The sequence below is a fragment of the Dipodomys spectabilis genome, unplaced genomic scaffold (genome assembly GCF_019054845.1).
Source record: "Dipodomys spectabilis isolate Male_0828 unplaced genomic scaffold, ASM1905484v1 ptg000119l, whole genome shotgun sequence".
Lineage (NCBI taxonomy): Eukaryota > Metazoa > Chordata > Mammalia > Rodentia > Heteromyidae > Dipodomys > Dipodomys spectabilis.
In genome coordinates, this window is record NW_024870796.1 from 1,520,212 (window position 1) to 1,548,186 (window position 27,975).

The 27,975-nt window shown below is 45.9% G+C and overlaps 1 protein-coding gene and 1 non-coding gene across 2 annotated transcripts in view; one reads left to right on the forward strand and one right to left on the reverse strand.

The window, feature by feature from the left end:
* Col23a1 (collagen type XXIII alpha 1 chain) overlaps window positions 1-27,975 on the forward strand; it is a 195,672-nt gene that overhangs the window by 46,584 nt on the left and 121,113 nt on the right. The gene's annotated exons all lie outside the window — the stretch shown is intronic.
* On the reverse strand, window positions 16,654-16,734 carry Trnaa-ugc. Its single transcript has one exon. It is a non-coding gene; the product is annotated as a tRNA-Ala (tRNA).

Below are 27,975 nucleotides of genomic sequence, written 5' to 3' on the forward strand. Positions count from 1 at the left end.
GGAAAAGACTAAACCACAGGCTTCCACGCCAAACAATGTACCTTGTTTTAGACATCAGCTTTGGACCCTTGTAAAACATTGTACATAACTAGAACACAAAATGAAGCCCCCCAGAGCACAGACCATCTCTTCACTTTGAAAACAGAAATAAAACCAATCCTGTGTACAACATTGATGGCTGAACCTCACAGAGCATTGTTTTGGGTGACTTTGAAACCCAGTCATTTGTGTTTTCTAAGAGGGACAAAGAGACCAAAAGAAAACCTAAAACCACAAAGAAAAGCTAAACTGTATCCAGTAGTCTCCTTGCTGGTATTAAACATGAACTTTATGTTCTGGAGCTATTTATATATAGGGAGACACACGTCTTAGATTCTAAGTAATTACAGTCATGTCTTTAGGTACCAAGGTTTACAATGTAAGAAAAAAAAAAGGTACAAACCTAAAGCCTTGGAAGTTTGGTAAAATCTTGTCATTGTTAATGAGAATTGGAAACAGCCCTGTGTAGCTCTTGCTTTGGTGCATAAAGAATTGCATTAATGTTATTAGCAGTAACCACAGCCCATTTGAGTCTCCTGCCTGGGGTCAGACCCTCCTCACGGCTCACTGAGTGCCCTTCTCCATCTCCCTTCCCTGGTCTGGGAGACGGGCTAAACAGGGTGAAGAGGTGCAGTCCAAGTCTTCTGGGCTCCTTAGCCTGTCTGGAGGATGGGCCCTGGGGGGTGTCCCCTGTTTCCTGATCTAGGTCCCCAAGTGCAGGCACCAGCTGTTGCTCATGTGTGAAGACCGCAGTGATGGGGGACACCCAGGAAGTCTGTGACCACAAAGACCTGTCAGTCACTCCAGCAGGCCGGAAAGCATCCTTGTCCAGAACTGGAAAATAGCCCCAAGCCCCGCGCTGACTGCCAGCCAAGGCTTGGGTCCTGGGGAGGAGTGTGGTAATTCAGGCCTGGTCAGGCAGCAGGCCTTTTCTGGATTTTGTTTTCTTTTGTTTATTTGTTCAATCTATGGCTCCTCAGTCCCTCAGCAGACCAGGCTCCCATGTGTTCTGCAGCTCCTGGATGTGTTCTGGGGGGGGGGGGCGGGGGGGGGAATCTAAAGCCTCAGCTGGGGTCTGCAGGCCCCAACAATGGGTAGCTGGTGGGACCAGCTGTGGGTTCTGAATATCCAGGAAGACTGGACATCAGGTCATAGCCTGTGCCCTATACTCTCTGAGGGTCTGCTGACTCCTGTGGTGTTTGAGCCCTTGTGGGCGGGCTCAGCAGGACACTGGTCCTTCATTTTTTGTGAGGGCTCTCCTCTGAGTCCTTACCATGACCCCCCCCCACACCCCCAGTTTTGAATGTCTACCTGTCATCTTACTGTGGGTTCAATTGTGTGTGTGTGTGTGTGTGTGTGTGCGTATGTGTGTGTGTTGAAACTCCACCAGTACTAGGTTTCAACTCAGCGTTTAGGTGCTATCCCTTAGCATTTTCAATTCAAAGCTGGCACTTGATGGCTTGAACCACAGTTCCACTTCTAATTTTTGATGGTTAAAGATAAGAGTCTCATGGACTTTCCTGTTCAGGTTGGCTTTGAACTATGATCCTCTGATCTCAGCCCCTCAAGTAACTAGGATTAATAGGTATAAGCCAGGGCAGGAGGGACTCTTGGTGATGCATTTGATTCTTTTAACAGCAGTGTTCTCCTGAGAATGTTTCCTGTCCAGACAGCCATACTTAGGAAGTAGAGTTCTGAGATGAGATTTTTTTTTTTTAACTCTTAGTCAGGAAAACAAACATAATGCTAGGAACTTGGGAAAACGTGTCTTAGCGGAACAGCAATTCTCTCTAAGCAAACCATGACCTCTGAAATCAGGTCTTAGGCTCCAAAGCTTCAAAAAACCATCAGTTACTATGTTCTCTCTAGAAAGTTCTGTAGGAGGAATTTCTCTGGGAGTTTAGTGCCAGGAAAAGCTTTGTCTTGCTAAGAGGATTAGCCAGCTTCCATTGCCTATGGCAAGAGCTTCATAATCCATCTTTATTTCCCTTTTTGCCCAAGTTGCCAGGAAGTATTGTTCAAAACAGATGTTAAGTCTTATCAACTCTTTTAATCCTTCGATTGGCTTAGTCATGAATTCTGCTTTGTATGTATCTATATATTAATAGCATATCTACCTTTACATTTCTTTAATGCAAAGAGGCACATGAGAAGTAAGTGAAGTTAAAGTCTTTTAAGGATTTGATATTTATACTTCCTGCCCGTGTTTTCTTAAACTATCAAGAGGAATAATCTGAACACTTTATGTAAATTCATCTTCCTAGGATTTCGGAAGCCTCTTACCTCAGGGCTGAGGCATGAGGGGGTGACTTCAGATTCCAGGGAAAAGGAAAGGTGTTTGGCCTCTGCCCTCAGCTGTCACCAGCTGTTCTGAAATGGGATTCTACACTCACCTCGTCTTGCCTTCAGAGTGGATCAGGAAGAGGGAGTTGTTTCTGGGCTTCCCCCTGTTTGAGATCAAATCTTGGGAGCTGGACACCCATGGCACACACCTGTAATCCTAGCTACTTAGGAGGCTGAGATCTGAGAGTTGAGGTTCAAAGCTAACCCCAGCAGAAAAAGGCCCAGAGTCTCTTACCATCAATTAACTAGCAAGAACATCAGAAGTGGAGCTGTGGCTCAAGTGGTAGAGCACCAGCCTTAAGTAAAAAAAAGGTAAGGACAGAACCCTGGCCTCAGTACTAGCACAACAAAAGAAAGAAAGAAAGAAAGAAAGAGAAAGAGAGAGAAGGAGGGAGGGAGAGAGAGAGAGGAAGAAAGGAAAGAGGAAGGAAGGAAGGAAGGAAGGAAGGAAAGGAAGCAATGAAGAAAGGAAAGGAAGAAAGGAAGAAGGGAGGGAGAGAGGGAGGGAAGAAAGGAAGAAAGGAAGAAGGGAGGGAGACCTGAGCAGCACGTTTGCTCTGTCTTGCCATCGGATGCACTCTGCTGGGTTAGGCTGCAGCCTGTAGGCTTCTCCAGATGCCCAGCAGATCTGGCGCCATGCTCTTGGAATCCCCAGCCTCCAAAACTACGATCCAAATAAACTTCTATTTCCTTATCAATAACCCAGTCTCAAGCATTTTCTCATACTAATAGACAACAGACTAAGCCACCTAATAATGGTAGATGGAGCCCAGGAGCCTGTAGTCTGATGCTTATAGGGCAGGTAAATAGATAGCTGACAGCTCTCCTGGGTGCTGCGGCTTGGAGCTAAATCTCAGGTCAGAGATGGCAACGCCATGAAAAGAAATGTCTCTGGTGACCCCAGCTTTGAGAGCCTCACCCCAGCCTGGCCTTCTGTTACTGCTGTTGAAGGCTGGTGTCTTGTCTCTGTGCCATCCAGGTAGCTCTGGCTTATGAATCCCAGAGACTCAGGTGCCTGTGTCCGTGCGGGTACCTTGTTCCTCCTGGTCTCCCTTGACATCGAGGGTAAACAGCCAGGAGGGACCAGCATGACTCAGAGAAGGGATGGGATTGCTTGTAGGTGTCAGGAGTGACCACGGCTGGAGCACTCCTGATTAGAATACCGCTGGGCCTTTGCCCCTCACTCAGACCCTGTGAAGCAGAGGGGACTTGGCCACAGGAGTCTCACTCAGACTTTGCCCTCTTTGGAGTGGTGATCCATCATTCTCCCCGCAAATCACTTTCATGGCCTGAGATACCCCACCCCCATCTCTGCCTATTTCCTATATTAGTGCCTCTTCCGTTACTATGACAACATACCTGAAACTGAGGAACTTAGGAAAAGAGGTTCATTTACCTCCTCGCATTGGAGACTGAACATCTTAACCATCCAGTCTTTCTTTAGAGTATCACTCGCTCAAGAACTAATGAAGGGCCTGGGAAGGTGGCTGAGTGGTAGAGTGTTTGCCTTGTGTGCAGGAGGCCCTGGGTTCGATTCCTGAGCACCACATAAGCTGGAAATGGCACTGTGGCTCTAGTGGTAGAGCGCTAGCCTTGAGCTGAAGAGCTGAGGGACAGCGCCCAGGCCCAAGTTCAGGCCCCACGACCAAAAAGAAAAAAAGAATAATGAAGGTCTGTCTCAAGAGCACCACATGAATCCCTTCAAAGGCAGCACCTAATTAACTAATTACCTTATATTAAGCCCCACCTCCTAAAGGACCTCCTTAACATCACCAACCTGGAAACCAAGCCACCAGTACATGAGCCCTTGTGAGACCCACTTTACCCTTTCGCCCCTCCTGGTTTGCTCAGTGCTCCACCCTATCTGCTAAATCAAAACCTAATGTGTCCTTCTAGGCAACGGAAAGCTAATTTTATTGGGAAGTGTTTTCAGATTTTCACAGTCCTTCTCCATATAATTGGAGTATTTCTTGCAAGATTCGGACGGATCCACGCTCCCAGACACCTTTGACCTTTTCTCTGTGGTGGTTTCTCTAAGACTGGAATTAGAAGCAGACGGGATGGCCAGTTCCCCATGCAGGACAGAGGGGTTTACTCAAGTAGAAGCAGTTATATTCCTGCCAGCAGGCTCTAACCTAAGACAAGTCTGTTCTAGGATTTGGGGGAAGAAATAGGGTCCGGGTTGGTGGTGACTGGGACCTGGTGTGGTTATATGTGTTGGCTTTTCCTCAAGACCCTACCAAGTCTCAGGGGTGCTCAGCCCCCCAACTAGAGGATGATGCTTCTCTGGGAGTCAGGCTGCTCTCCTGTGCAGAGGCCTGGAATTCCTTGTTTGTAGCCATTAATGGTGCCAGGTGCCACCTTTGGCCTACTCAGGTCTGGATATGTCAGCAGGGATAGTTCACTTGTCTTTGGGACCCCCCTGGGCCCGAGGGCTGGGATTCCAAGTTCCTTGGAATCAAGTGCCTTGATGCTGGTGTGCGGTTGTGAAGTGGGATCTCTGTGGGCTGTGTCCTGGTCATGCAATGTCATGCAGCTCTGTGGCCTTCTGGTCTGGCTTCCTTCACTTGGAATAATGTTGATAAGCTTCACCCGTGCTGTAGCATCTATCTGTAGCGCAGTCCTTGAATCCATCGACGAGGGCTGCAAGTCCGAATTTAGGATGTCTAGAGTATTGATTGCATTTTTATATGTGTTTTTGTATACCAATAATGAGTCTTGAACTGAGGCGCTAGGTACTGACCTACAGCCTTTTTTTGCTCCAGGCAGGTGCTCTACCACTTGAGCCACACAACTCCACTTTTTGGTGATTAATTGGAGGTAAGGGTCTCATAGACTTAACTGTTTGGGCTGGTTTTGAACCACAATCCTCAGATCTCAGTCTCCTCAGATCTCAGCTGGAGCGAGCACCAGCATCTGGCTTGATTGCATTTGGAAGTGTTTCTTGGCTTGTACATGTCCATCATCCCCCTTTGATTCCCTCAGTGTTTCCCTCTCCATGTGCCCACGTCTTGATTTCCAATTTGTATGAGAATACCAGTCAAATTGGAATATGGCCCCATAACACAAGCTCTGAGGTCCTGTAGCTTAGGCCTTGCTGCTAATCCACTTTCTGTCACTAGCACAAAATGCCTAAGACAATAAACTTACAAAGAGAAAAGGTTTATCTGGGCTCATATATCTACAACATTTGCTCCCACTGCTTTGGGGTCTGCACTGAGGCAGCTCATTGTGGTAGCAGTATCTAGCAGAGCAAAACTCCCTACTTCATGGCTAAGAAGCAAGGGAGAAAAATGACTAAGGGGAAGGGGCTTGTGAACTTTTTGTGTGGCTGGCCTTGAACTTCGATCTTCCCAAACATAGCTAGGATTACAGGCATGAGCTACTATGCCTGGCCCCAAATATTAATTGGCGTCATTAATTTGATTTCTCCAGACACTCTTTCTCCAGACACAGGAAGGGAGTGGATTGATTGCCACTGGAGATAGTTTCAGTCCACATGGGAAACATTTTAGGGGAACACACCCTTATGTTCCCGATACTGGTAATGGAAGATTCCAGAAGGGAAGAGCAGCTTCCAAGTAAAAGGGACCAGAGCTGAGAAAAATCTGCTGGGTCTAGACAATATAGGTGACATATAGATTAGATAGGAAATGACAGTGTTGCTTAGAGTCTGGAGGCCACATCCTGACATTCAGTCAGACTTGTGGCCACGGGGAGCAACTGTTCCAGTTTGCCCAGGACAATTGTAGTTGTTTTTATGGGGTTCCAGATCCTCCTGGAATCCTCGGGACCTCCTGGCATCTTAGCCACCCATTTGTTCTTCTGGCCAAACCCTGCTATCTTTCCATCTTGCCACCAGAGCACAAAAAACGCCTTTCATCTCTAATACCCACTGGGGTCCAGTCTGGCCAACCAACCAGGGTACCTTATGCTACCATCTGGCCCTGCTCCGTCAGGCCTAGCCAGACCCCCAGCCCAGCCTCTTCTCCACTTGCTCCCTACACCACCCCATGGCTAGCATCTCATGCCTTCCCTAACTCCCCTCCAGCTGTGTGTCCCATTATGCCCAGCTCTGAGACCTCCCTTAGCTGAAACAAGGGGCCTGGGACTCTGCACCAGGGGCTACTGGCTCCGGCCAGCTCATGTTCAGTTCTCCTTGGGATTTCAATTTTCTCATCTTGGAAATGGGCACAATCATGGCTACCTTACCTGATGTATCACAAAACCTCTAAACTTTTCCTATCCAGAATCATCTTCCAAAATAATTCATGAAACAGATGGCTGTGTGCTATGCTTCAAAAAAGATTTTCTTTTTTTTTCCTTTTCTTTTTTTTCTTTTTAGGGTCCGGTCATGGGGCCTGAACTCTGGGCCTGGGCACTGTCCCTCAGCTCTTCAGCTCAAGGCTAGCGCTCTACCACTTGAGCCACAGTGCCACTTCCGGCTTTTTTTGCTTATGTGGTGCTGAGGAATTGAACTCAGGGCCTCAGGCATGCAAGGCAAGCGCTCTACCACTGAGCCACCTTCCCAGCCCCTCAAAAAAGATTTTCTATCCAGGCATCAGTGTCTCATGCTTATAAACCTAGTTACTCAGGAGGTTGAGACTTTAGGATCCTGGCTCAAAGCCAGCCTGGGCAGAAATGTGCATGAGACCCTTTTGTGTGTGTGTGTGTGTGTGTGATAGGGCTTGAACTCTGGGCTGGGCACTATCCCTCAGCTCTTCAGCTCAAGGAGAGCACTCTACCACTTGAGCGACAGCTCCATTTCCTACCTTTCGCTGGTTAATTGGAGATAAGAGTCTCACAGGCTTTCCTACCTGGGTTGGCTTCAAACCATGATCCTCAGATCTCAGCCTCCTGAGTAGCTAGGATTTCAGGCATGAGCCCAGCTTACATGAAACTCTTATCTCCAATTGACCAGTGAAGGGTAGGAAATGGAGCTGTCGCTCAAGTGGTAGAGTGCGAGCCTTGAGCAATAAAACTAAGGGACAGTGCCCAGGTCCTAAGTTCAAGCCCCAGTCCTGGCACAAATAATGGGGGAAAGAGTTCTCCTGTGTTTTGTTGGAAAGAAAGGGAGTTGGGGAGGGTTGCACTCATGTTATAAACATATATCTTATCTGTTCTCTTGAAGAGGATTTGGGCTGGTTTGCATTTGTACGAGTTCCTCCAAAAGTCCCTACAAGGCCTTAGCTTCCTGATCAGGCCACACACGCAGTAATTAACCACTTCTCCTTTGGGGCCCAACTGTCTGGATGACCTGCTGGCACCTAATAAGGGAGTATGAAAGAGTTGGGGGGGGGGGAACAATTCTACTGAGGCTGTCTGCTTTCCATTTAAGCAAGCCACTTGTTTTTAGTGAGATGGATTGCTGGGCCGCCTCCTTGGGGGCCCTGCATCAGGAGAGTAAAGCTAGAAGTTTGGGGGACTGGGAAGAATTCTGCCACTGTCCGAGTGCCGATGGATTCCCGCTCCCCCCCCTCCCCCTGCCCCAGCCCCACTCCCTGTCTTTGCTGCCCAGAGCTTTGTGATCTTTTCATACTGGCTTTAATCCACTTTTTCTGAGACCTCTGGTTGCCTATAGAGCAATTCTTCACATAAGTGGAAATAAAGGCCTTAAAAATTACTGGGTGCTAACAGCTCACACCTGTCATCCTAGCTACTCAGGAGGCTGAGATCTGAGGATCACAGTTCAAAGCCAGCCCAGGCAAGAAATTCTATGAGACTCTGATCTCCAACTAACCAGCAAAAAGCCCAAAGTGGAGGTGTGGCTCAAGTGGTAGAGTACTAGCCTTGAGTGAAAAACCTAAGAGACAGTGCCCAGGCCCTGAATTTAAGTGTCATTACCAACACACACACACACACACACACACACACACACACACACACACACACTCACACAGAAGCTGTCTGCCCATAAGGACAGTGGCTTGTGGTTGAGCATCACGCAGTTGACCTTCCTGATAGTCATTGTGGGCTTGCTGTGTCCTTCTGCATGGCTTCTCCACACAGCTTTCTCGCTCTCCAAGGACAGGAGGGGAGGCTGGCTCCTTGGGACAGGAAGATCCCTGTCCAGAGTCCTACGAGGAGGCCACTGGCTTCTGTGAGAGCCTGGATACTTTCAGGAAGTCATTATTTCAGAATTCTAGAAAGTTTGTGGGGTTCTGAGAAGGATGCTTTTGTAATACAGTTGTGTGTGTGTGTGTGTGTGTGTGTGTGTGTGAGAGAGAGAGAGAGAGAGAGAGGGAGAGGGAGAGGGAGAGAGAGAGAGTGTATGTGTATAGGGCTTGAACTCGGGCCTGGGTACTGTCCTATAGCTTTCCCACACAAAGCTAGTTAATTGGAGATAAGAGTCTCACAGACCTTTCTGCCTGGGTAGGCTTTGAACCATGGTCCTCAGATCTCAACTTCCTGAATAGCTAGGATTAGACCTGAGCCACTGGTTCCCAGCCACCTTCGTGTCGTGTACCTCAGTGTTCTGACCCACCCTCTGGCCTATACCTCACTTGGATTTAGACTTTTCTCATCTTTCCACCATGGTTGTATGCTCAGTGCTGCCAGTGTGCCATAGTTCCTGGGTCAAAGATGGGCTTTGGTCTGGGGGTGAGAAGGTAATCATCTTATCTTCATGGGCTGAGGTACTGCCTGGCTCCTGGGGGGAGTTTGGGGCCAACTCTGACCAGTCTTGGAGTGACAAAGACAGTTCTAACTGGAGGGCTGGGTTGGCAGGGCCCAGCCAGGCCCTTGATCTCCCACAGATAATATCTTGGAGCTAAGGAAGGACATAGGACAGGGAAGGTAGAGCCAGATGGAGCCAAGAGCTTATGGTAGCGCCGCAGGGGAAGAGGGTACCAACCCTGGATGGGCAGCTCAAAGCAAGTCACCGACCCGAGAAGAGGCCTCAAGGAAGAGCTGGACCAGATGGTGATCAACCAGGGCTTTCCATTAATTTATGAGTTGGGCTCAACAGCTGCTCTGTGTCTGCCAGACAGATGTCTGGATGTGGAGCGGATGAAGTAGTTGAGTTTTAAAGAGACTGATTCAGTTGACTGGAGTGATCACTTGCACTGTTAGATAAACGGGGTGGAAATATTTAAAAGTGAGGGAACTATATTCTTATGACTGAAATAAGAGAGGCTGGGGAAGAAATGCCTAAGAAATAGAATAATAAGCCAGGCACTAGTGGTTTATGATGAGATTTGACAACTGTGGTTCGAAACCAGCCTGGGTAGGTAAGTCCATGACACACTTATGTCCAATTAACCACCAAAAAACCAGAAGTGGAGGTGGGGTTCAAATGGTAGAGAGCCAGTCTCATGTGGAAAAAAGCTTAGGGACAGTGCCCAGGCCCTAAGTTCAAGCCCAGGACTGGCATGCGTGCATGCACATGCACACATATGCACACACACACACACACACTTATCTCAAAAAAATTTAATTGTAAAAATTAAAAACAACAACAACAACAATGCAAGGTAGTCTCTGGTGGCTCACACCTCTAATCCTAGCTACTCACAAAGCTAGCTCAGGCAGGAATGTCTGTGAGAGTCTTACCTCCAATAAACTACTCAGAAAAACTTGGAAGTGGTCTGGCTCAAGCGGTAGAGTGCTAGCCTTGAGCACAAAGCAGGGACAGTGCCCAGACCTTGAGTTCAAGCCCTAGGACTGGCAAACAAAAAAAAAAATAATGCAAAAAAAATAATAATGCAGTTGTCTCTCCATGTCTATGAGATCCAAATCTATAGATTTAACCAATTACAGACAAAACGTTGGGGGAAATAGACCTGTATTGGATATGCATAGACCTTCCTTCCCTACTATCATTGTCTGAACAGCTACTCACAGAGCACTTGCATCTGGAGATTATTTAAAGCATACAGGAGGCTCTGTCCAGGTTAGATTTAATACTCTGTCAGTTTACATAAGGTACTTGGAAGTGCTTGGATTTCAAGACTAACCCAGACGCAGTTAGCAAGACCTGATCTCACAAATGAAACATAAACTAAAGGGCTGGGACATGGCTCACAGCACATGTGTCTCATGTGTAAGATCCTGAGTTTGATTCCCAGTACCCTTCTCCAAACAAAAGCCAAAGAATGATAGAGGCAACTCACATGCATATATCTATTATAATTAGGCTGATTCACCACATCCATTGCCTTTCATGGGCATTTTTTGTTTAAAAAGTTTAGGAGTTTATAAATTAAACGTTGGGTCCTCTACTCCCTCTGGGAAGCGCAGTCTCCAAGACTGCTGAACCTGCCCAGATGGAGGGCTCTGGAGGGAGAGTGGGCTTTACCCATGACCTACTGCAGGCAAGTCCCAAGCTCACTATCCTGAGTCCAGGCTTGGAGAAATGAAGGCCTTGGGGGCAGTGTGAGCCAGGCCAGGGCTCTATCCATGGCGGATGAGATGACCTGGTGATTGCAAGCAGCAGGGTGGTGCCCTGGCCCGCAACATGCCTCATGCAGTGTGGGCTGTATTTGTGTTTGAGATTTCTATAGTCTCTACCTTCTCTTTGGCCCTGTGCTCCTCTTCTGCTTCCTCCACACCTGTGTTCCTTCTGCCCCTGGAAATCCCTCCCCAGCTTTCTAGCAGCAGGAACTTCTCTCCTGGTAAGGACTGGTTTCCCTGTGACACACAGAGCTCTAAGAGGAATGGATCCCCTTCTAGTTCTTCCTCCCTAGCGGCTGTATGTCATTCGTCAAGACCTAACACCTCTGGCTTTCCTTCTTCTAACACACAGAGGCCCAGCCTCCAATCCCAGGCCTTCTGCAGCACCTTGCAATATCTGGTTATGATTTGCAAACTTCCTTTCCATGCCTTTATTTTTAGAGCTTTTCTTTTTTTTTTTTCTATTTTGGGCAAGTGGAACTGGCTTTCTGTTTTACCAGAGGATGTCACGCTTGCTTTCAAAAAGAGCTTGAAGTCAAAAGTCCCGGGTCAATTTAAAGAATGCTATTAAGTCAATAATAAGAGTTGTAAGGGTGTGACTCCGGCCAGGATCACCAAGAAGGTGCCGTGGGGTCGGGGTTGGGGCGGGGAGAGCAGATTGGGCAACGTGCAGGTGAATTTGGCAAGAGCTAGAGAATTCCTAGCATCTTTCACTCCCTGGCTCCAAGGTGACCTCCTCACTGGGGTCCTCTCTGGAACTCTCCTACTTCCCCCAAACAAAAACCACACAACAACCCAAAGATACAGCCCCAGGACCCTCTGGAAACTGCCTTGTGATGGTAAGCACAGGGCAGGGCCAGCCAGGTGGCCAGTCTCCAGGATCCTCGAGGGAGTGTGTCATTTAGAGGTTGCTGGTGAAGAGCATGGGAAGGTCTCTCCAACAGGACAGGGGATGGCAGGGCCCAAGCCTGTCTACATGGCCTGGTCATTGTCCCCAGACCTCAAGAGCCCCTGCTTTCTCAGAGTCCTTCACCCCGCAGAGCCTCCCAGTGGTTATACACACGCAGGAAGGGGTCAGTGGCTCCCTGCCAAGATGACACGGTGTGAAATACAGCACTCTGTCTGCCTCAGGGAGACTTTAGGCCACGTGTCTTCACTCAGCTTTTTATGAGTTTCTACCACTTCAGCTGACAACAGCAATATGGTGTCTGCTGTCTTGGCGTGTCATCTACTGTCATGTCCCTTCCCACCCTCCCAGTATATTATATGTACATGTGTGTACATACATACATATAAACCACATGATGTGTGTGGGTGTCTACATACCATCATTTGCATATACTGTATATAGATCATAGCTTTACTATTCGGCCGAAGAAATCCCCGAAGTAGGGACTCCGTGTTATAGGTCAGATCTGGAGAAGCCCTCATGTTAGAGTGCAGAAAGCCAACTTACGCATTTTATAGATTTGGAAAGTCCCTGGTGATGGTCGATGGTGGTGGGTGGCTGTGGGTTTAGATGCCTCTGAGATTCACCATAGAGTAGTGTCTCTCAAAATGAGTCTAAGGGTTGTTCAATGAGATGGTATTCAGGAAAGAGGAGACACAGGGAAGGCTGAAAGAATGGGAGTGCTTTGGAGCAAGATGGCTTTCAGAGGGACTTACCTTTGTGCAGGTCCCTGCCTCATCAAAAGCGTACCAGCAGGCTTTACTGCATTTTGTCCTCTGAAGTGTACGCAGAGAGATTTAGATGCGGAGACGAGCTGGTCATTCTGAGTCTCCCTGTCAGTCCACGGATGAATATTTCCTGTCATAAATCTCTCTGCTTCTGATACCCCAGCCCCTTCACAATTGCCAGTACCTCCTAGCATACTAGATCATCTATTTACTATGCTTAGAATTATCACACTACTAGCTAGAGGCAGGGAGCCTCTATCTAAAGTCTCAGAACATTCTAGAATATGCTAGAAGCATATTCCAAAGAGAATTAGCAAGCGTACCAAGATCAGAGAGAGCCTCTTTCTTTTGTGTGTCCTGAAAGGGGTGCAGCTGTGCTCTGATGCCAAAGGCTTGTTCTCTCAGGAGGGCCAAGAGATGCTGCACAGCGGGCTCCATAGAGGGCCAGAGGGCCATGTCAGAGAGGTTATCTGCCACCCTGTGAAGAATGCTTTTAAGCCCATTCCTGGGTTCCTGACCTTCTGAGAGAAAAAACAGATGCACCATTTAACCCCTGTTGCGCCCCTGGAGGAACCCAACAGCTCAGGGTTTAGGCAGTTGAGTCAAGTTTTTAAAAAGTGTCTGAGCTTTGTGCTCCTAGAGTTAATGACCACCTGGGGCTCCCAGAGCCCCAATCCTCTAATTCCCCAGCCTCACCACAGGAGCTTGCTTGGAAGTCAGCATCCATCAGGGTCCTGATGCATGCAGGTTATACACTGTACAAGGTTGTGGGGGTGCAGGGCACTTCTAAGACTCATGTACACCACCTGGAGTGGCCTTGGAAATGCTTTTAAGACTGATGAACTCTTTTTAGGGCTCCTCAAAGTCTCTTGTTCACTTGTGCTAGCGATCCCATATTCAATACACATTGCAGTCTGATTTACCATTTGCAAAACAGTGGCATTTTGGAAAGAAACTAAGCTCGGAGTTGAAGGCTTCCTCTTCAAGAACAAGTGTTCCTGGGTAACCTTGGGTATCACCAGTAACCTCTCTGAGCTCTGCTTCTGGCCTATAAAACCCTGCTGCAGGGAACTGATACAAAAATAGGATTTGGTGCCTCCAGCCTATAATCCTACCTACTCAAGAGGCTGAGATCTGAGGATCAAATTCAAAGCCACTGAGGGAAGGAAAGTCCGGGAGACTCTGACCTCCAATTAAAAAAAAAAGAAGCTGGAATTGGAGTTGTGGCTCAAATGGTAGAGCATTAGCCTTGAGCAAAAACAGCAAACAAAAGTTAAAAAAAAAAAAAAAAAAAAAAAAACCAGAACAAAACAAAAACCCCTAAAGGTCAGTACCTAGGTCCTGAGTTCAAGCCGCACCCCCCCCCCCCATATTGGTACAAAAAGAAAAACAAAACTGAGGTTGTACTTCAGAATTACCAGATGAGAAGACAAATTGAGTCCTCCAAAAGTCTATATGGCCATGTATCCTACAGGGACACATAATGGAGTCCTAATGAGAAAGGAAACTGACATGTGCCACATACCGATGAGCCTTGAGGAGGTGAGGCTGACAATCCAGCCACCAAAGGACCAATACTGAGCAATGCCACTTTGCTCAGAGGAGGCCAGTCCCCCAAGACAAGAGGTGGAGGCTGAAGGCAGGAGGCTTGGGGGGGAAGGGACGAAGGAACAAGATGTTAGTGTTTAACAGGTACAGCATTTTGGTTGTGAAAGGTGAGAAAGTTCTGCAGGGGATAGAGAGGATGAGGATATACGTCTACTTTTTGGTGTTTGATTGGAAGAGAAGAGCCTCCTCTACATTCCACCTGTGCTGGCTTTGAACCATAATCCTCAGATCTCAGCCTGCTGAGTAGCTAGGATTACGGGTGTGAGTCACTAGTGGCTGGTTATAATAAATAATATGAATTGTACTCAATACCTCTGAGCTGAGCCCTGGAAACTGGTGGAGGTGGTACAATTTATACAATGTGTACATGACTGAGATTTTGGAGGGGAGGACAGGTAGGTAAAGGAGACTTGCTGATCAGGGACTATAGATTCCAGCGGTGGAGCCTGTAGCACAGGCCTGGCCTTCACCTGCAGGCTCAGCTGCCCCAGGCTGGAACCCAGGGAGGGCAAAAAGTCTGGAATTTCCCCTCTGTGCACCATGCAGGCTAAAGGGCCTGTACCTGCACAGTGTCGACTGTTGCCGAGGGAAGACCAGATGTTTGAGCTCTTGCTTGTTTATAAACGAGACGTCTGTTCCCATCCAGACCCCCTGTGTTTATACTAGGAACGGGGCTGGGGGTAGCGGGTGGGGGACAGCCCACATTTGGAAGCCATCCCCAAGGATGTTTCTCCCTTGCTCACACTTGCTTGCCTTTAAGCTGTGATCTTCGGTGAGTTCATTAACTGTAAAATGGAGCCATTACAGGTACCCAGTTACATAGGGGGTCATCCCTCACATGCTAGGAATCATGTTTGAGATGAGGTGCTCAATCTTTGTGTATTAGCATTGTCTTTCCTGCCCTAAAAAAAAAAAAAAATGCAGAGATGTTTGTGAATTCTGTGGGTATCGGAGAAAGAAATCTTGAATGAACTTGAGCCTATTGTACAAATTCTCCTAACTCAAAGGTTGTATGGCTCCCCAAATAACTAGACTCTTCAGGGGGAGAATTAAAAAAAAAATCCATTGGAGAATTCAATTACACTTTATAAAGATTTCCCATTATTTAGCTGTGTAGCAAAGCATGAAATTGTTCCTAACCATCCACTTATTTGGCCCTTTGAATATCCGGGCCTCACAAGGTTTGGGCAGGGTACATGGTGCCAGCCATCAGCTGGCTCTGCTTTGCTAATTTTTTTTTTTTTTTTTTTTTTGCAAATAAATAGCAAATGTTGACTTCCCGTCTCCCTCAGGCTTTTCTAGAGCCGTCTGCTCTTCATAAATGTCCCTTAATTTTCACACCCATCTCCATTTTCCTCGTTCCAGTTCTGAAGGGGAAACCATGGAGACATTTGCTTCTGAAAACAAAAAAAAGATCTAGGAAATTTGATTTGGGGGGAAACAAATGCTCTTTTTCTACAGGCATCTAATTGTCGAAAGGATCTGGCTTGTAATTTGTAGTTAAATTTGTTAAATCCTGGAAAGTTTTGAGATATATATAGATATAGATACATGGTTTCTTGCTTTATTTTGTTTTTGTTTTTATTGTTGTTTCAGTAGTACAGAGTCCAAATTAAATTAAAAATATTTTTTTCCAACTCTGTATTTGGCCTGGTTTTGTATTTTCATTAGCTGGTATTGATGGGAAAAATGGAATAGTAATACAATAGTAATTTAGGAATTTCTGAGTTCCAAGGGAGTCACTTAGAGAAACTTGAAGCTCTTACCATAATATTTGGTTAGAAAATGTTTCCTGCTATTTGCCTGATTTAATACAGATCTTTCTCTCATGTCCTTTATGCCTCTCAATGACTGAAATAAGTTAAATGCACACAGGTTTTTATCTGAGCCTCTTATGCAGAGATAAAAGAAATCAATATGAAAAACGCCCTATACGTTAGATCAATGACAGAGGAATGTTGAATTTTTATTACTGACCCCAGTCAATACCTCAGCTGCTTTTGTTTAAAAGTTGCGTTGAGGATTGGGTCTGACTGCTAGGAGAGCAGGATGAGGGGGTGGGGAGAGACCCCAAAAAGCAAAGCCCTAACTTGACTGCTTGGAGACAGAATGGCATCCATAAAATGGTGGTAATAAAACGAGTTAAATCATGTGGGAATATCTACCATGCTTGATACATAGCAAGCAGAGTACATGTAATTTATCCTAAGTCCCTCCCACTCCTTTCCAGAGGATTTCATACATGTCCACCCCAATCCTAGGAGCTGCTAGAAACTTGGGGAGCAGCTCCCCTGAGTACTAAAACTTGTCCATTATTGTCCCCTGACATGTGTCTTCCATTGGTTCTTGAATGTGTTTAGGATTTGCCAGGCACACATGATTGAATCTGCACCCCTAGTATTTGTGTGTAAACACACGTGAGCACATGCCAGTATGGGGGAATCTTGAACTCAGGGCCTTGCACTGTTGCTTGACCTTTGGGTCCAGTCCTGGGGCCTGAACTCTGGGCCTGGGCACTGTCCCTCAGCTCTTCAGCTCAAGGCTAGTGCTCTACCACTTGAGCCACAGCACCACTTCCAGCTTTTTTTTTCTTTTTGCTTATGTGGTGCTGGGGAATCGAACCCAGGACCTCATGCATGCAAGGCAGGCGCTCTACCACTGAGCCACTTTCCCAGCCTATTGCTTGACTTTTTTGCCCAAGGTTGGCTTTAGCCAGCAGCTTCCACTTCCAACTTGTTTCTGGTTAACTGGAGATAAGAATCTCTAGGATTGGCTTTGAACCATGATCCTCAGATTTCAGCCTCCTGAGTAGCTAGGATTATAGGCTTGAGCCTAGTATTTTAAAGGGGTGTGTAGTGGGGGTGCATACAACCTACATCATTTGCCTCTGCTCTCCCCTGTGATGGACAGGAGAGGTGACCAATAAAGAGAGCCTGGGTTCAGGTGCTGCAGCCTAACCCAGTTGGGGAATTCCTTGGACTCAGGTCAGGGGCAGGGGTGAGGCAGACGAGGAATCCAGGTCCTGAGCTGCAGCCAGCTCCCATCTCTGCTCAGTCTCATGGAAGGTCCCTGGTCCTGCTGCCAACACCATGAAGTGGCTTGTTTTTCTTCCCAGCTGGTCTTACGGAGTGACTGTCCTAAAGGTGAGGCCAGCCAACGTTCCCATGGGAATTGCTCTTTATTTATTGACTTTAACTTGAAAAATACAAATGCTGTGTGAACTGATAGAAAAGGGGGCCTGGGATCTCTTGAATGTCTGTCACCCCCTCGCCCCTTCCCCAAACTGAACTATAAAGCTTGGAGGAGCAAGAGTAATTTTCCTTTACCAACATATGGTTGATAAAGTCTTTTATAAAATGTGTATGGGAGGGGAATTAAATCCATAGGGGCTGGGAAGGTGGCTCCGTGGTAGGGCGCTTGCCTTGCATGCATGAGGCCCTGGGTTCGATTCCTCAGCACCACATAAGCAAAAAAGCCAGAAGTGGCTCTGTGGCTCAAGTGGTAGAGCACTAGCCTTATGCTGAAGGGCTGAGGGACAGCACCCAGGCCCAGAATTCAGGCCCCACAACTGGCAAACAAACAAACAAACAAAAATTAAGTCCATGCATTTCTTGGGGCAAGGGGAGAGGGAAAGCAGGAATAATGCCAAAAGGGAGTGATGTTGATCAAGATGCATTCTACTCATACTCTGATTTGTTGGATTGAAAGCTCTTTGGACAACTACTTAAGGTTTAAATATCAAATAAAAATAAAAAAGTAATGCCCCCCCCCACCCAAAGAAGCCACATACATGAATTTCATGTTCATTATCTTTGGAAACAAAAAATTTGTCAGCCTAGATGGTTAAGTATTGTGGAAGCTAAAGGTTCTCAGCAGTGAGACTGACTGATTGATTAATTTTTGCATGCTGGGATCAAACCCAAGGCCCTGGCACATAGTAGGCTAAGACTGTACTCCAGAGCCCAACAGTATGAGTCTTCAAGCTGTTTTGCCTGTTTGAAGGATGCTGGCCATACCCCGTGGAAATGTTCTAGTTTATTCTCTCCAAGCTTCTTCTGATAGCCCAAACTACATTTCCCAGCGTGAACCAACAGTCTGTTCACATTATGCTTTGCATTTCATGCAGTGTTCCTTATGGAACTTGAGTGCTGTTCACCACAGCTCACGTCCCTGCTTCCCCCTTCCCCAGTACTTCTCTATCTCCTTCAGGTAGGCTGCATCCAGCTCTTCCTACCTGCATGACCTTTGCCATGCTCTTCTTTGCAAAGGGTTTTTTTTCCCTGCTTGATTTTTTTCCCCCTTTGAGATAAAGAATTGGAGGCTGGATTAATCTGTCTTGGTCTTGGGAAAGGTGCTTCTGTGTTAGGTCTACTTTATGCTGTTTATATTCTCAAAATCTGTGGCTTTTCTGCACAGCCAAGAAGCTCTGGGTTCATGGCCGGGCTGCAGAGTGCTGGAAGAGGGTAGACCAAAGCAGAAATAAACACACTGTGAATGTAACAGCTGAGCTAGCCCTGCTGAATTCCAAATTAAATGCTTTTTGTTTAAAAAAAAATGTATTTTTGGAACAGTGATCTCAGGAGAGCGCAGAAAATAGAAAGGGAGCTGAAAACCACACATTATCTCACCCCAGAGAGGGAGCAGTTGTGATTGACATTGTGTTGAATATTTTTCCTTGGCCCCCCCCAAATGTTTATTAAATGTCATAGAACAAGACAGAGATGATGCTTGCATATTAGTTTGTAGTCTCTTCCATCCTTACTGCTCCATGAGCATTTAACCATGTCATTACATTTCTTTAAAAAAAAAATCACTCAAGCTAGGCACTGGTGGTTCACACCCATCATCCTAGCTACTCGGAATCTGAGATCTGAGGATCATAGTTTGAAACCAGCCCAAGCAGGGAAGTCTGTGAGACTTTTATCTCTGATTAACCACCAAAAAGCCAGAAATGGAGCTACGGCTCAAGTATGGCATCAATATTGAACCAAAAATCTCAGGGACAGCACCCAGGCCCTGAGTTACTGAAGTGATTGACCTTTAAATATGAAAAATATTTAAACCTTATAGAAAAGGAGAGTGAAGAGAAGGAAGTTCTTGTACCCGTCACCTGGCTTCAGCAAGTTCTAACTATAAACAGTCTTGTTTAATGAGGGAACATCTTGTTTCTCAACATTCACCATCTGGATTATTTGGAAGCAAATTGCAGACATGATATTGTTTCTGATAAATATTTCAATGTAAATATTTAAAAGTCAAAGGCATAGGTTTTTTGTTTTGTTTTGTCAGTTATGGGGCTTGAACTCTGGGCTTGGGCGCTGTCCCTGTGCTCTTCAGCTCAATGCCAGCACTCGACCACTTGAGCCATAGCACCACTTCTGGTGTTCTAGTGGTTTATTGGAGTTAAGAATCTCACGGACTTTCCTGCCTGGGCTGACTTTGAACCATGAGCCTCAGATCTCAGCCTCCTGAGTAGCTAGGATTACAGGTGTGAACCACCAGTGCCCGGTTTAGTTTTTTTTAATCACCCAAATATCATTGATTGCGTGTAAAATATCAAAAAGTTAACCAAAAAAATCCTTGATATCCACTAACTTTCCAGTATCTTAAGTTGGGTGGTTTGGTTTTTTTCCCCCTAATTTTATATGTGTCTGTGTGACTGTGTATCTGCGTGTGCCAGTACTGGGCCTTGTGCTTTCACTTGGCCTTTTTGCTCAAAGCTGGCATCCTACCACTTGAGCCACATTTCCACTTCTAGCTTTTATTCTGGTTAGTAAGAGCCTTTATCTTTGTCTTTCCTGGGCTGGCTTCAAATACGACCCTCAGATCTCAGCCTCCTGAGTAGCTAGGATTACAGATGTGAGTCACTGAGGCCTGACCAGTTAATAACTGGTTTCCCAATAAAGTTTGTGTGTTGTGATGGGTTGGTGGAGCTCTCATGGTTCGGCTCTCCTACAGAACCTACTTGATTGATTATTGTATTTGAGGATGCTGGGGATTGAACCCAGGGCCTCATGCATGCTGGACAAGTGCTCTACTGCAGAGCCAAACCCCTCATCCCTCCTTGTAATTTAATTATTTTGAAGAAACCTGGTCATTTGTCCTCCAGTTTCCCACCATTTGGATTTTGATGATTGCATTCAATGGTGTCATTTAATCTGATTTAATGAATGGTGTCATTTAAGCTGATTTACCTCTGTGCTTGTATTTCCCATAATTGGTGGATGTTTGATGACAATTAGGCATGGTTTGGGGAGGTAAGGATATTGTTTAGTGGTAAGGGTATCTTCTTTGGGGTACCACAGGAAGACTAAGAAATGAACTTGTTCTTAAGCATGCTCCAAGGGGGACCATTGAATCCTGTTTGCAATACCATTGTGACCTCACACCCTGAAATATTTTAACCCATTTCCATTGTTCTCAGTGATGTTTGTGCCATCTCATCCAAGCCAGTGGCTTGGAGTTCTTTTTGTCAGTCCCTTGTTGTCTCTGATAGGTTTGTTGTTGTTGTTTTAACTATAGCCTGATTGTCTTAGTCTATTTTCTGTTGCTATAACAAATTCCCCGAGACTGGATACTTCATAAATAATAGAGGTTTGCAGTTTATAATTCTGGAGACTGGGAATGTTAAAAGCATGATGCTAATAGCCAGCATCTGCCCAGTGTGTAGAGATGGCCTCACTGCATTCTAAACTGATGAAAGGCACGGCATGGTGAGAAAGAGCACTTGTACCAGTCAGGTCTGTCTTCCTCCTCTTAAAAAGTCATTATTGTCACTTCCAGCATTTTTGGTGGTCAGAGACCACAGTCTCTTGCTCAGGCTGGATTTGAACCACTATCCTCAGATCTCAGCATCCTGAGTAGCTAGGATTACAGGTGTAAGTCACTGACACTGACAACTTGTTTTGGCAGGACTGGGGTTTAAACTCGGAACTTTCCAGGCTTGCTTTCTCTGGCTGACTGGCACTCTCCCACTGGAGCCATGTCTCCAGCTCTCTTTTAACTTTTTAAGGCCTCATTTATTTTTACATTTAAGCCTCTCTGGTGATGGGCTTGTACATGCTAGGCTAGCACTCCACCCCAACCCCTCTAATCCTAGCATTCCACCCCAACCCCCCTAATCCTTTGCTTTACTTATTTATTTAGCTTTTGTCGGTCGTGGGTCTTGAACTCAGGGCCTGGGCACTGTCCCTGTGCTCTTCAACTCAAGGCTAATGCTCTACCATTTGAGCCACAGCGCCACTTCTGGTTTTCTATTGGTTTATTGGAGACAAGAGTCTCATGGACTTTCTTGCCCCGGATGGCGTTGAAGGTGATCCTCAGATCTCAGCCTCCTGAGTAGCTAGGATTACAGGTGAGAGCCACCGGCACCCAGCTTTAATCCTTTGCTTTAATCCTGTCATTTATTCTGTAGTAAGGAGAAGCTGTGCTATGAGGATCCTCTTCTCCCAGCATCCTTTGTGAACCAATCTGCTGAACTCTCATAGTACCCAGGAAAAAGGCATTTCAGCCTTTTCCCCCCTAAATCTGTTCCTGTACCAGCATGCTTCAGTTTGTAAAATTACATAATTCATCACTACTCGAGTGACTTCTTGTTTTTAGTCCTTTTCACAAATGTCTTAGCTATTCTTGTCTGTTTATTCTCCTAAATACACAGGAGCATTATTCTGTCAAGTTAAACCATCCCCTTGATCTATTAGGGGGCCAGGCCACAGGCACCAAGTTTGAGAAGCTTTGGGGATCCAACAAGGCAGGAATCCCAGGACCTCCAAGACAAGTGCTTCAACAATGGGGGAGCCTCAGTCCCCTACATAAATAGACTCCCAACACCTGGCCACCTAGACAAATGCTGGCATGATCTCAAACCACAGAGACACAAAATCTTGGAGCTGTTGATTCTGTTTGGCTGTGGCCTGGCCCCTGCCACCAGTGGCTTTTCTCTCCGCCAGGTCTCAGAAGAGGTCACGTGTGGGCCCTTGTTCCCCTCTGGCACCCTGATTTTGTCAGAGTCAGTAAATGATGGCTCCGTGTTGCAGGTTGAATTGGCTCTTGATTTCCCCAAGACCTCAGAGTGTTATTTTCTTTGGAAACAGATGTGTAGATTTAAGATAAGGTCATACTGGAGAGAGGCCTTGGTCCTGGGCTTCTTATCAACCAGAAACAAGACAATGGGGACACACATGTATAGACAGGAAGTGACCATGGAAGAGGAGGCTGGGACAATGCAGCTGGAAGCTAAGGGAAGCCAAGGATTGCTGGCCACCATCACAAGCTCAGAAGAGTCAAGGAACGATTTCAGCCAGTCTCTGAGGGAAGGGTGTTCTGTAGGCACCTTGATTTCAGAGTTCTGATCTCCAGATGCATAAGAGAACGAACTCCTGTTCATTAATGTCCATCTTACATTTTAAGCCATCCAGTTTTGTAGGAGTCCTTTCTTACTGCTGCCACAGAAAACAAATACCTTTGGTAAAGGGTTGGCAAGCAGTCCTGTAGAACAGTGTGAAGTTTCACACACTCCAGGGATCTTCTTTTTTTCATAGGAATGAGAATGTGTGTCTCCAGGGGCCTGTGATTACCCTGTGAGTTGGGAAAGAGAGAATTCCAGAAGCTGACCCCTGCAGGGAGCCAGAGCTACCATCCTTGGTCTTTAACAAGTTTGCTCATCTGAACCATTCAATTTTGCTAAAAGATTGGAAGAGTGGGAAATTGTTGTTATTGTTGTTGGTTTTGTTTTTTTTTTTGTTCTGGTACTGGAGCTTGAGCTCAGGCCTTGTGTTCTCTGCTTGGCTTTTTTCTGCTCAAGCCTGGTACTCTCCCACTTGAGCCACACCTCCACTTTCAGCTTATTGATAGTACATTGGAGATAAGAGACTCATAGATGGGCTTTTCTGCCTGGGTTGGCTTCAAATTTCCATCCTCAGATCTGAGCCTCCCGAGTAGCTAGGGTTAGAAACATGAGCTACTAGCATGGAGACCAAAAAGATTTTTCTTTCCAGCCAGGAAACAGAGACCCAGCAACATTCAAAGATGTAGGCTTCATGGCTACCTTAAGTGGAGGCGGAGCTAGGTGACCCTGCTGTCACCCCCTGGGCACTGGGCAACTCTTTCAACTGGTTTGAAGGAAGTTCCATAATGAGCTTTTTAAATTTCATGTCAGCAGTTCTTAAACACTGCCTAGATTCACTGACCTGGTCCTTCAGGTGGGATGGGGCAGCGGGGAAGGCCGTTACATGTTTAAGAAAGAAGAATCCTTCCCACTGGATCTGTGCTCACCTTTCAGGGCTGTTACTGATGGGTCACAAGGCTGTCTGTACTTGTGCAGCCACAGTGTATGCTGTGTGGAAGGCCAAGATGGGGGTTCAAAGGCAAACAGCTGTTGGAGAGTGTGATGTCTGAATTACCTCCGTCAAGGAGTTTGATCTTGTTTGATCACTTTGTGGCATCTTCTCCCTCTTTCTCCTAGACTGAAACATAAGGGACTTGAACGTCTTTTCATTTGGTATCTCTGGTCCACCCCAGCCCAGCAACAAGGAGATTTGGGGCATCAGGGTGGAATACCAGTGAGAAACAGAATGGACTGGGTATTTTGGGTGCCTGCTTGGCTAGGCTGGGTGAGAGTAAGCCACATTTCATTGTACAGCCCTCAGTATTATCATTGGCAAGATGGAGACAGCATCAGCCTTCCTTAACAGCAGCACTGCCCTTGTCTTCATCATGACATGTTGTTTGGATACACTGAACCCATGTATGAATATCCTGGACCAGCCTTAGGCATGTTGCTTGGATACACTGGATCCATGTATAAATATCCTGGACCAGCCTTAGGAATCCTGTTACTTCTGTGCTCTGGGATTCTGTGAAAGTTGAAACTTTCTCTTGAAGAGGAAAGCCTCTGATGCATAGAAGTTTGAGTGCTTTGATACACATATTGTAATGAACAGAACTGGATAAAATTACAAATCCCCCATCACGTCTCCTTACAGCATTTATGACCCTACACTGTCTACATGGGAATTGTCTAGAAAATGAGAGCTTTCGTGAGATAAGAATAACTGATAGGTTGTGTGAAAGTTGTTTTAATGGCTGGGAAAAAATGTCATAGATAATTGATTTGCATGGTTGGAAAATGTCTAAGTATGTAGGAGGTACTGTGTGTTAGACGTTTTCTTTTGTCTCTTAAACAGTAGTGGAGCACAACAATTTAAGGGAGGAAAGGCGTGTGGGTTCATAATTTCAGTTTCCCATCCATCATGGTATGGTGGGGCAGAACAGCTCACACCATGGTGGCCAGGAAGTAGAGAGCAACAGAGAAAGAGACCAAGGACGAAGACAGTACCTTCAAAGACACACTTCCAGTGATCTACTTCCTGCAGCTAGGGGGCCCTCTTCTCAAGTTCCCAACAACTCCAAAATAGAACCACCAGCCTCCTACCTATTACCCTGTGGAGGACACTTCATGTCCAAACCATAATCTTCCTACCCAGAGACTCACATCCATCTCATAATGACAAATGATTTTAGCCCATTTCTAAGAGTCTTTATAGACTTAACAGTTCCAACATTGTTCAAAAGCCCCACTTCAAAGTGTTCTCCTGAGACTCTATGTTGGTAGACAGTCCACACTGCTGGCATTTCTAATTTCCTTTGCCCTCATGTCTTCACACATTGCCCTCTCAGGACCTGTCTGTGGGAATCCTGACCCTGTGATACATTACCCGGCCTTCCTGACCTTCCTTTGAAATCTGGGTAAATGCCTTCACAGCCCCCTAATACTTGCATTCTGGATGCCTGCAGAAGCAGCAGCCTGTGAAGGATGCCAAGGTTTGCTGCCAGCCCAAGTAGTAGTTTAGGCCCCCTTGGACCATAGCTACCACTATCTCTGAGTGCCTGGATGTCTTGGGCATGGGTCAACACTTTCCTAGATGACTTTGTGTAAGCAAGATGTCCAGTGCTCTCTTCTCAAAGCCAAGACTTTCAACTGAGTTAAAAATCTTTACATCTTTGAGCATGCTGTGGGTGGAATCTGGCCAGTTTCTAAGATTCCCTTGTGGCATCTTTGCTGGTGTCTGGCTACAGAGTTCCTGGCTTTCCTTTAAAGGCCTTGAGCTTTCCAGCAACAACACTTTCCTTGGCCCCAACCTTACAAGGAATTTTCTTATATTTTTCTATATCGTCTGCTCTGCTATGTTGCTCCTGATTCTCATTGTAAACTTAGCCTAAAGCAGCCAACAACAACCATGACAATGGATATGGCCTTGGTACTTCCCCTGAAAGATTCATTAGTCCATTGCCTTTAAATCAGCCTCCTCTCAATGTGTGGACAAAATGTAGCCAAGTTGTTTAACAGCATATAACACAAACAGCCTCTTGTATAGTTCTGATATAGTAAAGTTGGGAGGGGGGAGAAGCAGGAGGGAGGGGGAAAGGAAAGGACAGAAGGAAGGGGAAAAAATTATAAATCAAGTGATGTTTTGTTTCTTCCTCTTGGACTGGGAGTAAGGAATGTCTTAAAAATACCAGTTCTTGCTGAACGCTGGTGGCTCACACCTGCAGGAAAGTCCATGAAACTCTTATCTCCAATTAATCACCAGAAAATCCGAAGTGGTGTTATGGCTCAAAGTGGTAAAGCACTAGACTTGAGCAAAAGAGATCAGGGGCAGTGCCCAGACTCTTGAGTTCAAGCTCTACAACCAAAACCAAACCAAAACAACAACAACAACAAAAAGTTTTTAAAGTATCAATATTTGGTCAGGATTTCACTCCCCTTTTCCCCATTCAAGTAGAAAAGTTTGCTTTAAAAGCAAAGGCAGTTTACTAAAAGTTAAAATTACACTTTGGCCTGATTTAATTTAAATATTTAAGAAGCTACAGATTTAAAATAAAATATACAACTCCTCGTGCTATTTGTGTTTAGAATTAACTATATTCTCAAGAAAAATTAGGAACAGAAGAAGGAGGGATGGCCTAGACCTGAAGGTCAGCTCTCAAAAATTTAGAGATGGAAAAATCACCTGACTTAGATTAAGTATCCAGCCACAGGGTAATGAGTAGAGCTTTAAACTGTGAATTTGAGTTCTTATAGTGTTACCCATCTCATTGGACCTCAGTTTTCTCATCTGCAGAATAAGATGGATAATGATTACCTAACCAGGGTCATTGTGAGGATCCAAAGGGGAAAATGTGCTAGGCATTGGTCATTCACACCTGTAATCTTAGCTACTCAGGAGGCTAAGATCTGAGGATTGAAGTTCAAAGCCAGCCCAAGCAGTAAAGTCCATGAGACTCTTGTCTCCAATTAACCACTCAGAAACAGCCAGAAGTGGTACTGTGGCTCAAGTGGTAAAGTGCTAGTCTTAAGCAAAAGAAGCTCAGAGAGAGTGCCCAGGCCCTGAGTTCAATCCCTAGGACTGAGATTTTTAAAACTGTGAGGGCTGGGATGTAGCACAGTGGCAAAGTGCTTGCCCAGCAAGTAAGCATCCTGGGTTTGACACCCGGTAACAAAAAAGAAAAGACAAAAAAATGCAGTTAAAAAAATGTGAGAATGTATATGGAGAGACCTAACCTCACACAGCACATGCTGGGTATCAACAAACGGTGCTTATTAATGTGGATTTGTTTAAGCCAGCTCTGATGTGCACAACGGGCAGTTGTGACTGAAATCCAGATGGCAAACCAGATAGCAATGTGTTTTCTCCCTGAGGTAGAGTACAAACTCTAGCACAGCAGCTAGAGAGTTCTAACGCCCTGCAGTCCTGGGTTTGGGGTACCCAGTTTCTTAGGTTCTACAGTCCTAACATCCTATCCATTGTGTGATCATGTATGGTCCTTGGTGGTTGTTCAGTTCTTTGGATGGTGTCTCAGCCTGCAGAACACAAGGCAGGAGACCTGGGCAGGGTGAGTGCTTTGTTTCTAAAAGCACACCTAAGAAACTGTACACCTCACTTCCACGTCCACATGTGCCTATTGGCCAGAAGCCAGTCATGTGACTTGGCCTAACTGCAAAGGCATCTGGGAGGTTGCAGGGCTTATAGCCTCCTATGAGTTTGCTGAGCTGTGACAGATGTTATAAACAGCTGCTAGGGCTTGATCATCTGTGCCAAGGTATACAGTAGGTGCCCATTTGGACCCATCAATAAGGGTTGCTCTTCATGATCGTTGGCTGGTACTCTGACATTCAGAGCCGTGGGAGAAGCAGCTGAGGAAGAGCAGACAATAAAAGCTGCCCTGTCTCTTGGGCTACTTCTCTAATTAGGAAAAACAGTAAGTAAAAAAGGTGGGGTAGTTGGGGGCCAGTACTGCATCTTTTGAGTTTGAAAGCTGTGTTTAGGCCAGGAAGTTTCTGCCTTTAATTATCCTGTCTGAGTTGACTTTAATGAGCATTATTTTTACTGCCTTCATTTCAGGGAAGGGAAAAAAAGTGCTTTTTTTGCATCCAAGCACATAAAACAGCTTTGTTCATGAGCTGGAAAGACAGAGCTTGTAGCTGTTGGGTCTTCAGAGGCTCTGTTAACCAGAAATATTATCTTGGTGTCTGGGCCAGAAGATGGGCAGCCTGTACTATTAGGGAACTAGGGATACCGGCAGGCTTGGAGTCCCACACTTTCCATGACTGTCTCCCAGTGTCACGTGTGGGTGGAAATAGTACCAGCCACAGGATCATCCTCCCGGGAGGCTGAGACCTCACAGACTGAGTCCAACTCAAGATGCTAAGACAAACATGCCTTAGGCTGGGTAACTTCTAAACAATACAAGTTTTCTCAAAGGTGATTGGCTTCTAATTTTTGACAGTATTGCAGTAAGCATTCTGATGTGTGTAACCTTTTGGTATTTTGGGTTTTTTTTTCCCCTTTGGTAGAGATTCACAAAGTCAAAGAAAAAGAAGTTTGGTAGCATCAGACCCTGCAAACTTTCTGCCCA